Here is a 13,221-nt window from a genome sequence, read left to right as displayed (position 1 = left end):
AAGGTGATTACGCTAAAATGAGTTCGTCTGAGGGGGACCTAAGCCGACTGACTGGTATTCTTACAAGAAGAGGTATTTGGACACGCTCAGAGAGACACACCAGGGGTGTGTGTGCAAAGAGGAGGGACCGTGTGAGGACACAGCAGGAAGTGGCTGTCCACAAGCCAAGGAGACTGGCTTCAGGAGGAATGGCACCTGATGACACCTTGATCTTGGACTTCCAGCCTTCAGAATTGTGAGGAAATACATTTCTCACACACTAATATTCAGTTATCACTTTGGTGGAAACTTAAGTGCAGGGTTAGGATCCTCAGGGTCCATTTGGAAGTACTGGAGTCTAGACAGGGTCCTGCTGAGAAGACACGTCCCTTATGATCTTGCATTCTTAACTCTGTGGCCCACCAGTCCTCATGACCAAAGATCAGCTGTGCTGGTCTTCTGCTTGAAACATGATGGAGATGGGTTAATACGCAGGAAGCTCTTGAGGGGGAAGACAAAGAATGCAGGTAATGGGCTCCATGTGGTGGACAAGACTAGGCCAGGCTGGGGCAGGCAGAAGCTGACCAAATCCCAGGCCCTGGCCAGGAAGAGGAGGCACTCTCAGAAAGAGAAACAAGAGAAGATAAAAGACTGAAAATGTATCCTCCTATTTATAAGAAACACTAGGATGTTAATGGGGCTCTTGCTAGACTTCCAGACTTAGGAGCAAGTGAGTGTGTCCCGAATCAGCCCTGAGCCAGGGGCCAAGGTCCACAGAGAGTGGACATTTGAGTCTTGGGGCTGCTGAGGCTCTGGGATGGTCCCTGGAGGTAGAATTTCTGCATCAGATGGGGGTGAATAGGTCCTGGCGAGGACAGGGCTTGCCCAGGGGCAGTGTGGATTTCCAACCCTTCAGGCTGAATATCGCCTATTTGCTTTCCCACTCTTCTGCAGAAAGAATGAAATTAGACAGCTTTTTTCTATAATCCATTCACACAACAGTGAAGCAGTCCTTCAAGCAGACTTGTTTTTCTCTTTCTTACAATGTTGTTTATATGTTAAAACTCTCTGTGGGGAATATTGATATTTTGTTACTCCACAACAGGTTTTCTTCTGGACAGGGGAGGATCCAGGGAAAGGGAGACAAACTCCAGTTACCCTTCCCAGTGAATTCTGGCTACTGAGTAAAGGAATTTAAGAGCATGCGGAGTGTGTGAGCGGACGGGCAGGCAGGGTGTGGAAGAGCGTCCTTGCGTTCTCCAGGCTCCCACGTTTGGTCTGCAGTTTTGCTTTGTCTGCTTTGCTTTGGCTTTTCTCAGTTTGCTCAGCACGAGGAGGGACCAGCAGGAGGACTGGAAGAGGGCACGGGAAGGGGCATGCTGGGCTGACGATGCAGGGTCAAGAGGACCGTCTCCATCACTCCCTGTGCAGTTTGTCCTTCCCCTTCTCCTCTCTCATTCCTTGAGGAATGGGCCAGTGCACTGGGCCAGTGCTCTGGGGGCCCTATATCTGGGGTGGGAGGATGGGTGGGGAATGAATAAAGTGTTAAGAGTTCATCTGGTTTGCAATAGACCATGAGAGTCTCAGTTCCAATTGGGGTCCCAGAAGAGCATAGAACTCTTGCCAACAGCTGAATTTATTTTTGTTCTGCCCTCCCAGGAAACTAAGATCTCTGGAAATGGCCAATGGTCCCATGGATAAGAGGCATCAGGTAGATAATCAGCCTTGCACCAGCTAGGCTGTGGTCGGTAAGCACCTGAGGACTCTTGAGGGCAGGGGGAAAGGGGACTGGAGGAAATAGAGTTGGCCCCATGGACTCGAGGAGCATTTGACAGAGTTTCTGGTCAAGTTTTCTTTTCTTTTCTTTTTTTTAAGATTTTTATTTATTTGCCAGAGAGAGTACACACAAGCAGGCAGAGAGGCAGGCAGAGGCAGAGAGAGAAGCAGGCTCCCTGCCAAGCAAGGAGCCCGATGCGGGACTCGATCCCAGGAGCCCGGGGTCATGACCTGAGCCGAAGGCAGCGGCTTAACCAACTGAGCCACCCAGGCGTCCCTTTTCTTTTCCTTTTTAAGATTTTATTTATTTGAGAGAGAGAGAGAGTGAGAGTGAGGAAGTGACAGAGAGAGAGAGAGAGAGAGGAAGCATGACCAGGGGAAGAGGGAGAAGACTCCCCACTGAGTAGGAGGGCTGATGCGGGTGTGGATGCCGGGCTGGATGCAAGGCTCAATCCCAGGGCCCTGGGATCATGACCCGAGCTAAATTCAGATGCTTAACCGACTGAGCCACCCAGGCGCCCCATCTTGACAAGTCTACTAAGATCAAATGCCTAGCGCCTGCCCTGGGAAGGAAAACAAATATGATCCTCCTTATTTGTGGGAACTCCCAAGGAGCTGTTTGCTTGGTGGTTGAAAAAAACAACTTTAGATATGTAAATAAGCTTCATGGCAGAATAGAGATCTTCAATAAGGGAACATCAACTCTTAATTCTGATTAGTTTAGACATTTCCTCTGCTTGCAGATAGATAGGTACATTGACAAGATGGATCTCTTGAGAATTCTCTCAGATCTATGCTATCATATTTTCTCTGGATTGAGTAATAGTCCAGTGATCCTGCTTGAATTTATGATAAAGGAGATGAGTGACAAGTTTCTTTTTTATTACGTGTTCTGTGTAAATACATGTGCTATGTAGGCATACTGTATTGTAAATCTGCTTGCCTACACATTTACTTTTCACTCCGGAGGGAACACTGTGACCATGCGTTTCGAATGACCTAAATAAAGATAGTTTGGAGGACGTGCGTGCATTTCTGTATCAGCATGTGGAAGAATGACCTCTTTAAAAGCACCAATTTCTCTGGAAGCCATTTATTTCAGGGGCTCCCAGTGGGCTGCACCAGTTCCGTGTGTTACAAGGGACGTGAAAGGCTGAGTGTAGGGCTGTTTAAATCAGAGTTTGTTAGAGGAATGTTGGGGAAGCAGCAACGCCAAGGGAGCGGTAATCAAAATCCAGGAGGCAGCCAGTAGCACGTCACACTTGAGCACCAGAAACCAGGGGACTAGGAGCCCATCTGCCCGGATGTCACCACAGCTGCCCTGTCTCCTCCAGGAGAACCAGATTTCACGGTCGACAGACACAGCTGAGTTTAGGACATTTGTCCTGAACTTCCAAAGAGCATATGAAACACAGTGGAAACTAGCCAGAGGCAGTGTGCGCAGAAACCAGCAGGAACACAGCAATGCAAGGGGGCAGACACAGCAAAACAGAAAGCCCAGCGGGAAGAAAAAGGGAGCTGAGGAGGTTGCACTACAAAGAAATCGGTAGGTGTGTACACACGGAAAGGGCAGGGAAGGAGGAAGTTACTTTGAGCGGGATGGGATAGCACAAAGAGCCCTAGACTGCAGTCAAAGGGCTTGGCCTCAGTTCGCCAACCACTGGCGCTTTGATCTTAGGAGAATTGTTTTACCTCTTGTCACCACTGCTTCATCAGCAGTAAAACAAGAGAGGGAAAGAGGAAAGGCAACCAATCCTGAGCACCTGCCGTGAGCAAACGCTTTACACACACTTTAGTTCAACCTCATGTAGGGGATGTTATCATCCCCATTTTACAGATGAGGACTCGGGAGGCTTAAAAGCAGCTTGCTTAGGAAGGTCAAAGGGCTTAAGTGATCTCCCCAAGTTCACATGGCTCGTATGTCACCGAATGGAAATTTGCACCCAGATCTACCTGGCCGAGGTCCGGGCTCTTGCCATTGTAAGAGGCCACACTTCCCTACCTTACAGAAATGAGAATTTAAAAGAACATAATGTATGTGAAAGCCTTTTGACAACTGTGAAAAGCTTAGAGATGTAAAGAATTTTTATTACTTAAAGTTAAATCTCTCCAGACAAGCCCATGATGAGAGGGTGGAAAACTGTGGCTCAGAGAAATGTTCTCACTTGCCAAGTCAATGACACTCCTTCCCAGATCACCAATGGTAATAAAGTGAGTTAATGACTGAATAAAGCTTTTAATGGTGGCTTGGGCTAGATGACCTCTAAGGTCCTGCCAAGTCAGTATTTCTGAGAATCAGGAATTTTATCAAAGCAGTAACAATGTAGCCCTGTGCTGAATCTGACCTCAGAGAAAACTGGAAAGTCAGCAAAATGTTTCTTTTTCGTCTCTCATTTCATTGCTCTGTTTTTATCCCTTCCATTTCAACCCTCTTGCCAAGCAGGCATCACTCTCAAGGCTATCCTTACTTAGGTTTTGTGTGCCACAGAGGAAAGGAATTTGATAATGAATTCAGACTAAGGGAGAGAAAGATCACTTTTGACTACTGGCTCCAGCGTTGAAGTCTATGTGATCTGGGAGTTTGTCATTTAACCTCTCTGGACCCTAGATTCGTCATCAGCAATATGAGAAAGCCTACTCTTAGAGATCAGCGTAGGAAGTAACCAATGTGGCATGTAAAGTACCTAGCCCATAGTTCAAACCCTTTCAGTGTTAGTTCCCAGCAATCTTCCAGACGCCCTGGCTGTTAGCAGAGTGTGACAATCTTCCAAGAGGTGGCTGAATATTTTAAAAATGATACCTAAAGAAGGCAATTCGGTACGGGGTAATAATCCAATGATGATTTTTTTTTTCCTGCAACATGACTTCCGGGTAGAAGAGAAAGACTAGGGGCAGTAGGGAGAGGAGAATATGGGTAGATGGGACTTCCCTGGCCTCTCCCAGTTACTCCATAACTCATGCCATTCTCCAGCATTGTACTTCCAGGAACAACACAGGTGTGACAATGTAAGAAGATCTCCTTACTTCACTTGATTAAGTTTCAGTTACTGGAACTTCTTTTTTGTATGCCAGAGATGTTTAAAGAAGTGTTGTTGCATGAGGACAATCAGACAAACCTGAAAAATTGTTATTTCTATAAAGAAATCATTCCAAGGATACGGATGTTCTTTGTCCAGGAAGGGACCATCTGTGGTTACAACAAATTACTGGGAAGAGGAGGAGTTAGGAGATGAATGCCTCTCAGTCCTTCCTCCAGGAGGTACCACCGGAAAGAAATTTACAGTCTGGCTGGGGAAGCCTGGATTTCTTTGGATTCTGGCAATCTTTTATGTTCTGTACTTCCTTTTAATAAATGGGTACTGTTAAAGAACCGAGTTTCTTCTCACAGCTGTCAAGTGCAGGGATTTTTCTCTATTCTGTTTAATCCTCTATGTCCAGTGTCTAAAAGAGTGCCAGGCAATAAACATTTGAGGAAACAGGTGAATTGTGAAGGTGATACTTACAAGAAACATTTCTTCAGATTGATGGTCGAGATGCATTTTCCCAGGCACTTAGTTAACAAATTCTTAGAAATATAGTTAATGTGGCATAATTTCTTTGGTTTCCTTCCCCCCCCTAGGCTTAGGGATACTTAAATGCTTTTGCTAAGAACTCATGTGTGTGAAACAGAGCCTTCTATCATAGTCTTTGCCTTTTTTCTTAATAAACAGTAAATAATTCCTTGGAAACATTTATGGGTAATTGGAGAGATGTTTACTTTGGTGAGAGGATGAGAAAGATGCGAACTTTTAACTTTTATTAAATTGGTAAGTGAAGATAAAAAGGAAAAGAATCATAAACTGGAGAAGATGAATATTCTGACAAGATTTCAAAAAACGAAAAACCAGGGTATACAGTCCCCAAACTTTGTAGGTTCCAGCTCTTTTCGGCAAAAAATTTTTTTAGGTCAAAACAGAGGAAATTGCTAAAAGAATTCACGAGGCTCTCTTACATATCAAATAGCATTTTAAAACTACCTTATTAAGTGAAAAGAGATGATAATCATGATTGAATGTCCTTTGAAGCCCAAGATTAAGAGACAAATTTTAGGAAGACCATAGTTTGCATTCTGTTGAAAACTAAACATTTGAAAATAGTTCTAAATGGTTGAATACATAGCTCCACCATTGATATGGCTCCTTAACATACATATATTGTTTTGCAAAACAACACAGCAGTTACTGCAGATTTTTTAAATTAAAAGGGGAGGAGGGGGGGTGCCTGGGTGGCTCAGTTGGTTAAGCAACTGCCTTCGCCTCAGGTCGTGATCCTGGAGTCCCGGGGATCGATTCCCACATCGGGCTCCCTGCTCCTCGGGGAATCTGCTCTCCCTCTGACCTCTCCACTCTCACACATACTCTCTCTCAAATAAATAAATAAAATTTAAAAATAAAATAAAATAAAAGGGGAGGAGGCTCCACATTCAACAATAATTTAGGTTTCTAGGTTTTTCCTATAAAAGTACCAAAGCTGCTTTTGGGGTGGGACTCAGGGGGTTGTGGAGGTGATATAAAAATTGACTTAAGTAATTTATCTGCCTATTTCAATAAATACATATTAGATATAGTTCTTTATCTTTATAACTACTCAGAAATATGTGCTTCCTTAAAAAAAATTTTTGTTGTTGTTTTAATGAGACAGGAAGGTAAAATGTCAGATTGTCTGTTTAATACCGGACACCTGGTAAACCTATTATAAGAACTTTTATACGAACTTTGCCAGTTCTTATAATTCTTTCCCTGGAAACTGTGAATTTGTTCTGTGCTACCTTAGTCGGGGGCAGGGGGAAGGGATGGGAGATCCCCACCACATTGGTCCCAATAAGGGGCCTATGTTTCCACAGTTGAGGAAAAGCAAGGCCACCAAAGCCAAAAGACCCCAGAAATACTGGCAAACTTGACAGCAAGTTGCAGAAGCTAGGCCCTAGTTCTGAGGGTCAGTATTCCAAAGGCCGAACCAGGTCCAAATGGACCACTGTCAAACCGGCATGTGTTAAACTCACCAAGGAGCAGACAGAGCACAGACCAGGAAGAACTCCAGAGCTGAGCTGCGTGTGATTGGCCCTCTCCCTCTTATGGTCAGTCTCCAAGGCCACGATGGCCCATCCCTCGGCGCTAAAAGCATTGGTGATGTATGGACACGTTTGAGGTTCCTTATGCACTGTGTTAGGATCCCATTTAAGAACAGTGATTTGATGACATGGGACCCACCACGCTCGGAGAGCAGTCCAGGCAGGATGGAAGCAGCGGGGTGTCCCCTAAAGAGGATGGGAGCATGGGTCCTGTCCTAGGGAGATGGGCAGGGCCTGGCTTCAAGAAGTGTATCCAAAACAGGTCACCAAATCTAGGAAGGGCTAAGGTGAGTCTGGCTCGTTTGCTGAGGGGCTGAGAAAACAGGAGGTCGATGAAAGAGGAGACAAGAGTATGGAGTAGCAGGCTAAATGGGTGAAGTAGGAAGAGGCCTCAGTGAATTCTGGAGATTGGGCCAGACCTGATACAAGGAGGTGAAGAAGATAGTACTGACAAGATTCCCTATCAGGGACAAAATTAGACGCTGTTCGGTGACTCTTGGGGTGGGAATAAGAATCCCAGAGAGTGGGCTTCCATACCAACTGGTGGTTACTAACTTGCCTTCAAAAAGGGGTGCGGGGGGGCGCCTGGGTGGTTCAGTGGGTTAAAGCCTCTGCCGCCAGCTCAGGTCATGGTCCCAGGGTCCTGGGATCGAGCCCCGCATCGGGCTCTCTGCTCAGCGGGGAGCCTGTTTCCCCCTCCTCTCTCTGCCTGCCTCTCTGCCTACTTGTGATCTCTGTCTGACAAATAAATAAATAAATAAAATCTTTTTTTAAAAAAAGGGTGATACTAACTGCCCACTAACTGCCAAGCTTTTACTGAGGGGGACTGTGCAAGTTGGGGGCAGAGCTGAATTTAGGGGGGCGTGGGATGAAGGGTGGAAGAAAACTGGTAAAGAGAGAAACACAATGCTCAGATAACGTGAGAAACGATGACTGGTTGGGGGCACTTCTGGGGCTTATAGATTCCTTCTCTCTCCCCAGTGAAATCTTCAGCAAAGTGTTTATTACTCACTGGGGTTTTTGTGCCAGCGGATGAAAAGGAGGGGGCTGGGAGCACAAAGAAGTTGCTGTAGCTGCACCAAAATCATATGTGGGGGACCAGAGCACCTGCAAGGTGACAGCAGGCAGAGCAGACAGCCCTCTTAGCCCAAGAGCCCTTTTCCTTGGATGAGGTTGGACTAGGGTTCCACCTAGAAACACAGGAGAAGGTCCAAATGTTCCCCAGGACAAGGGTCTCACCACCACTTTTCTGGCCCAGGTTCCCCCAGCAGTCCAGATAGAGAGCTGGCGGAGGGTCCCTGGGGAGTTAGCAACTTTTCCATGACAGTCATCAGACTCCTTATCTCAGTTCACTGGGGGACATCTTTGGTTATTGGTGAGCTGAATGCAGAAATGAATGAAAATGAGATGAACGTGCCTGGAGGGGGCAACTGGTATTTTAAAATGTGGGACTTTCCTTACTTCAAAGGGTCTATAGTAGGCTCCTTCAAGTATTAGGTTAGGCAGACCGAATATGCTGTGCCTTTTTGTTTTGTTTTGTTTTGTTTTGGGGTTTTTTTGGGGGGTCTTTCTGCTGTAATGAGAATATAATCCCTTCTGGATAAAGAGAACAACCTGGTGATAATAGCTTCCAGACTGGAGTGCAGTAAGTGAAGAGCCAGTCCTTGTTAAGAAGTAGACGATCCAATGCTAGGGAAGTGGGTTGTTTGTGCCAATGAGTTGTGTTCAGCCATCAAGGACAGAACATATTTATCCCCTCCCCCACAGCCTCCTCCTCAGTCCATGCAAAACAAATTGGAGTGAAACAACACCATCTGCTCATTTCACACTCAGTGAAGAAGCACGTCAACTCCTTCTCAAGGTTAGGAAGTCCAAACTCAAAAAGACACTTCTAGTTATGCAGTAAAAATGCCTCCTGAAAGCAGGAATGCTGCAATCTTGGAAGAGTCCACTGTTTCCCCAAACACGACATGGAAAGGGCTGAGCTGATCAGGGCTAAGAAGCTGAGGGCTTTCTTACAGGAGTGTCGCATGGAGCTTTACTTAATGGCAGAAAGTCCTGTTTCGCTGGTCAGTTGCATTTCCATAATTTACAGCCTCTGATTTTGATGAGAATAGCAGTAGACAAGACCATCGTAATCACCCTGGTTCTAGCATCCTGTGGTGGAAGGAAGAGGAGGAAGTAGAAAGATAAGTCTTGCTCAATCAGAGATCCTATTTTGTTCTGATATTTCCCTTTGGTGTAGCAACTCCCCCCACCTTTTTTCCCCTTTTTTTCTGCAATCACTTAAAAAATCTAAATCCCTAATTAATAACTCTGTTATTCAACCCAGACATGATGCTTTGAATTAGAGAAGAAATTTACTCGTTTGATTTTACCCCTATTTCCTTTACTCAACTAAACTCTGGGTTCAGAAATAAAGATAAGGGAGGTTTCTTGGGTATATGAATGCCTTCAGAGATTAGAAGGAGGGCAGCCCTTCGGCTTTTGCAACAAATATTAAATTCCACACAGTTCTAACTGACCACCAGTAAATAATGTTTCTCCCAAGAGAACCCCTGGGACAGTAATGACTGGACTTGTCTTAGAGATCAGACACTCACAACACAAAGTCTGAAAGACTCAAGTCTCACGTTACTTATAGCACCCCTCACTGGGATGTGTGTCGGCAATTTATGATCTCCTGGGAGAAACAGGAAATTAATATAAAAGGATCAATTGTGACATGCCAAGTACCAAATAAGTGTACATTATGTAAAATTATAGCTCTTTTTATTCATAAAGCTTTTGTACCAGACTTTTGAAATTTGGTGAACAAGACTGCTTCATCTTGATCTTCTCCCTGATCTTCAAGCTGGAGGAGCTGCGTGCGGCCCTGGTCCTGGTGGTCCTCCTCATCACTAGGGGCCTCTTCATGTTCATGTACAAGTCCACGCAATTCAACGTGGAGGGCTTTGCCTTGGTGCTGGGGGCCTCATTCATCAGTGGCATCCGCTGGACCCTCACCCAGATGCTCCTGCAGAAGGCAGAACTTGGGCTCCAGAACCCCATTGACACCATGTTCCACCTGCAGCCACTCATGTTTCTGGGGCTCTTCCCTCTCTTTGCCATATTTGAAGGTCTCCATTTGTCCACATTGGAGAAGATCTTCCGTTTCCAGGACACCGGGCTGCTCCTGCGGGTGCTGGGGAGCCTCTTCCTTGGAGGGATCCTTGCCTTTGGTCTGGGCTTCTCTGAGTTCCTCCTGGTCTCCAGAACCTCCAGCCTCACCCTCTCCATTGCTGGCATTTTTAAGGAAGTCTGAACTCTGCTGCTGGCAGCCCACCTGCTGGGGGATCAGATCAGCCTCCTGAACTGGCTGGGCTTCGCACTCTGCCTCTCAGGCATCTCCCTGCATGTGGCTCTCAAAGCCCTCCACGCCAGAGGTGACGGTGGCCCTAAACCTCTGAAGGGGCTGGGCTCCCACTCCGACCTGGAGCTGCTGCTCCGGAGCAGCCAGCCAGAGGAGGACGATAACGAGGAGGAGGGGGAGTACTTTGTGGCCCAGGGGCAGCAGTTACGAGCCAGGGAACTGGCGGGGAACCAGGCTGCTCCCAGGCCTCGCACCTCACTGGAGCCCGGGAGCAGGGGCCTGGGACTCTCCCAGGCTGGGCCTTGGGAAGCACGTGACCACGCGGCGGGGCTCCTGCAGGTCGCTGGTACAACAGAGGGGGGAGCGTCAGGCCAGAGCAGGGCCCAGATGTGCCCAGCTGGCCAAGGGAGCGGGCTGGTCTCCACGGCTTGCTGGGCACTGACAGCCCAGGTGGTGATTTCCAGGGGCAGAGTGGGTTTCTAAGGGGCTGGGTTTAGACTGCAGAGCAGTTGGGAAGGGGAGATGCCAAGGCTGCAGCCTGGCATCTCCCCTCGGGTCTGGGGCGTGTCTTTTCTCAGTACAGGTCTATTTATAGTTTGGAAATAAAGGATTTACAGTCCACTGAAAAATTATATAAATAATATAATATAAATAACCTGAATACAAATAATATAAATAACCTGAATTCATTCATCCATTCAACCATCTGTTGGTGTGTCCATCTGTCCAACAAACGTTACCCTGGTGCCTACAGTGCCAGCCCTCCAAGTTACCAAGACAAATAAGGCATGGTCCCTGCCCTTGTTGGGGCGCAGACCTGCAAATCATAATACAGCAATAAGTGCAATCACACAAGTGTGTTCAAGGTGGAAGGTAACCAAAAAGGAGGAAACAGTTGGCTATATGAGGGCAGGATTGTGGGGGCATGGGGTTCCAGGCAAGAAAAACTTCTCAGAAGAGTTGAAACATAAAAGAGGAATTGGAATTTACCAGGCATATTCTAATCAGAGAACATAGCTTGAGCAAAGGCATGGAGTCACATGAAAGCCTGGAGTATCCAAGGAGCTAGAAGCCACGTAATATGGCCACAGGGTTTTGTGTGCCTGTGACAGATGAGCCTGGAGAAGTAGACACGGGCTAGAAATAAGACAAACCCTACAGGTCATGTTCAGACATTTCCCTGTTGACAATGGGCTTCGCTGGTGGGCTTTCAGAAGGACGTGTATTTAGAATAAACTTTATGATGGCTAGATGGAAAATAGAAAGTGAGAACAGGACAAGAAACCCAAGAAAGGCAAGTTGTCACTGTGTTCACACCATGCTTTTTTAAGAGCTTTGTTACTTTAAAAAAAATAGATTTTCTTTTTTAGAGCAGTTTTAGAGCAGTTTGCAGTGAAATTGAGGGGAGGGTCCATGGGTTCCCCACATACGCCCTGCCCCAGACATGCACAGCCTACCCCCTTACTGACACCCGCACCAGAGTGATAGTTATTACACTCAACAAAGCTACACTGACTCAACAAAGCCCAGAGACCTTTTCTATCTAGACTGAGAAATGCCACTGTTAGTGAACCCAGTATTTTTTAATACCATGGATCTTGAGAAGCTGGTCTTATTTTTACCATGTCTGGTGTTTTTGCCACAAGCGTTTTCTCTGCAAACATTTTCACTGCATAACTAATTGGCCATAAGGCAATTCTGCCATAAAAGATTAAAAAAAATAACTGGTTAACAGTTTGGTTTGACAGTTTGTTGGTTTCATCAACTGGTTGACAGTTGGGTTTCATGTCTTCATTGACATAGGACTCCCGTTTTTATAGTACATCCATCTGAGTCCTCATAACGGTCTGTAGGACAGTACGGAGTTTTGAACCCGCATTTCCCATAGAACTCGGAACGTCTGTCAGAGCCAAGAGCCAAACAACAACGTAGAAGGCTTTCACAACACAATGCAAGGCTCAGTTACAAATATGCATTCTAGAAGGATGAAATTTTAGTGAAAAAGGAAAAAGTGTAATGTTGAACAAGGAGACAAATCAACAAGCAAAAAAAAAAAAGTGTGTAGTACTAAGAATGAAAGACTTTAAAGATATGTGCTTAGGTACCACTCATAAAATAAAATCGGCTATCTGTGCACTATTGCCATGACTCTAAACTACACATTTTAAATATATTCAAGTATTTTGTATTTCAACAATCAAGTCTTTTTAATTTTGCTCATTTTTATGATTCATTATGTCCCTTTGAATGAATGTCCTCTTTTTTTTTTTTTTTTAAAGATTTTATTTATTTATTTGACAGACAGAGATCACAAGGCAGGCAGAGAGAGAGGAGGAAGCAGGCTTCCTGCTGAGCAGAGAGCCCGACACGGGGCTCGATCCCAGGACCCCAGGATCATGACCTGTGCCAAAGGCAGAGGCTTTAACCCACTGAGCCACCCAGGTGCCCCTCTTTTATTTTTTTATGGTTTTATCTCTTATAGTAAAATTGCCTTGTAGCCAATTATTTACGTAGCAAAAATGTGACAAAAATGCTTGCGGCAAAGATGCTTATGGCAAACTTATGTAGAACCATGTTCACAGCATACTGGGGTTGAGCATGCTAACTGAGCTGGCTTGTGGCCACTCGGCCAGTCCAAAGGCTGAGGGAATCAGCAGCAGGACCCTGGTATCATGACCTGAGCTGGAGGCAGACACTTAACCAACTGAGCCACCCAGGCACCCTGATGACTTTCTATGTTGATTAGACCCACAATATTGTTCCTAGTTGAAGTATCTCTGGAAACTGGCACATGTAGACAGAGGGATTTTGGATACTCTATGAGAAACTAAACTACTGAGTAGTAAAGCTAGGAACAAAAAAATGTCCAATTCTTTCAAGTTACAGCTGAAGTACCCTATTTGCCATGGTTACCCTTTCTTTCTATTTAGAATTTTTGTGTTGGCAAAAAAAAGAATCATGCGATAATGTTATTTTTAAGTTGCTACTGGGTCTATGAATAATT

General features: G+C 45.6%; 1 pseudogene; it reads left to right on the top strand.

Annotated features, from left to right (window-relative positions):
* The first annotated feature begins 6,890 nt into the window (after positions 1-6,890).
* Positions 6,891-10,700, top strand: LOC111153110 (annotated as a pseudogene).
* Positions 10,701-13,221: the final 2,521 nt, after the last annotated feature.

This window comes from Enhydra lutris, unplaced genomic scaffold, assembly GCF_002288905.1.
Source record: "Enhydra lutris kenyoni isolate GAN:26980312 unplaced genomic scaffold, ASM228890v2 scaffoldscaffold31, whole genome shotgun sequence".
In the NCBI taxonomy this organism is placed as follows: domain Eukaryota; kingdom Metazoa; phylum Chordata; class Mammalia; order Carnivora; family Mustelidae; genus Enhydra; species Enhydra lutris.
The sequence above is the reverse complement of the archived record's forward strand: the minus strand, read 5'-3'. Positions and strand labels throughout refer to the sequence as shown.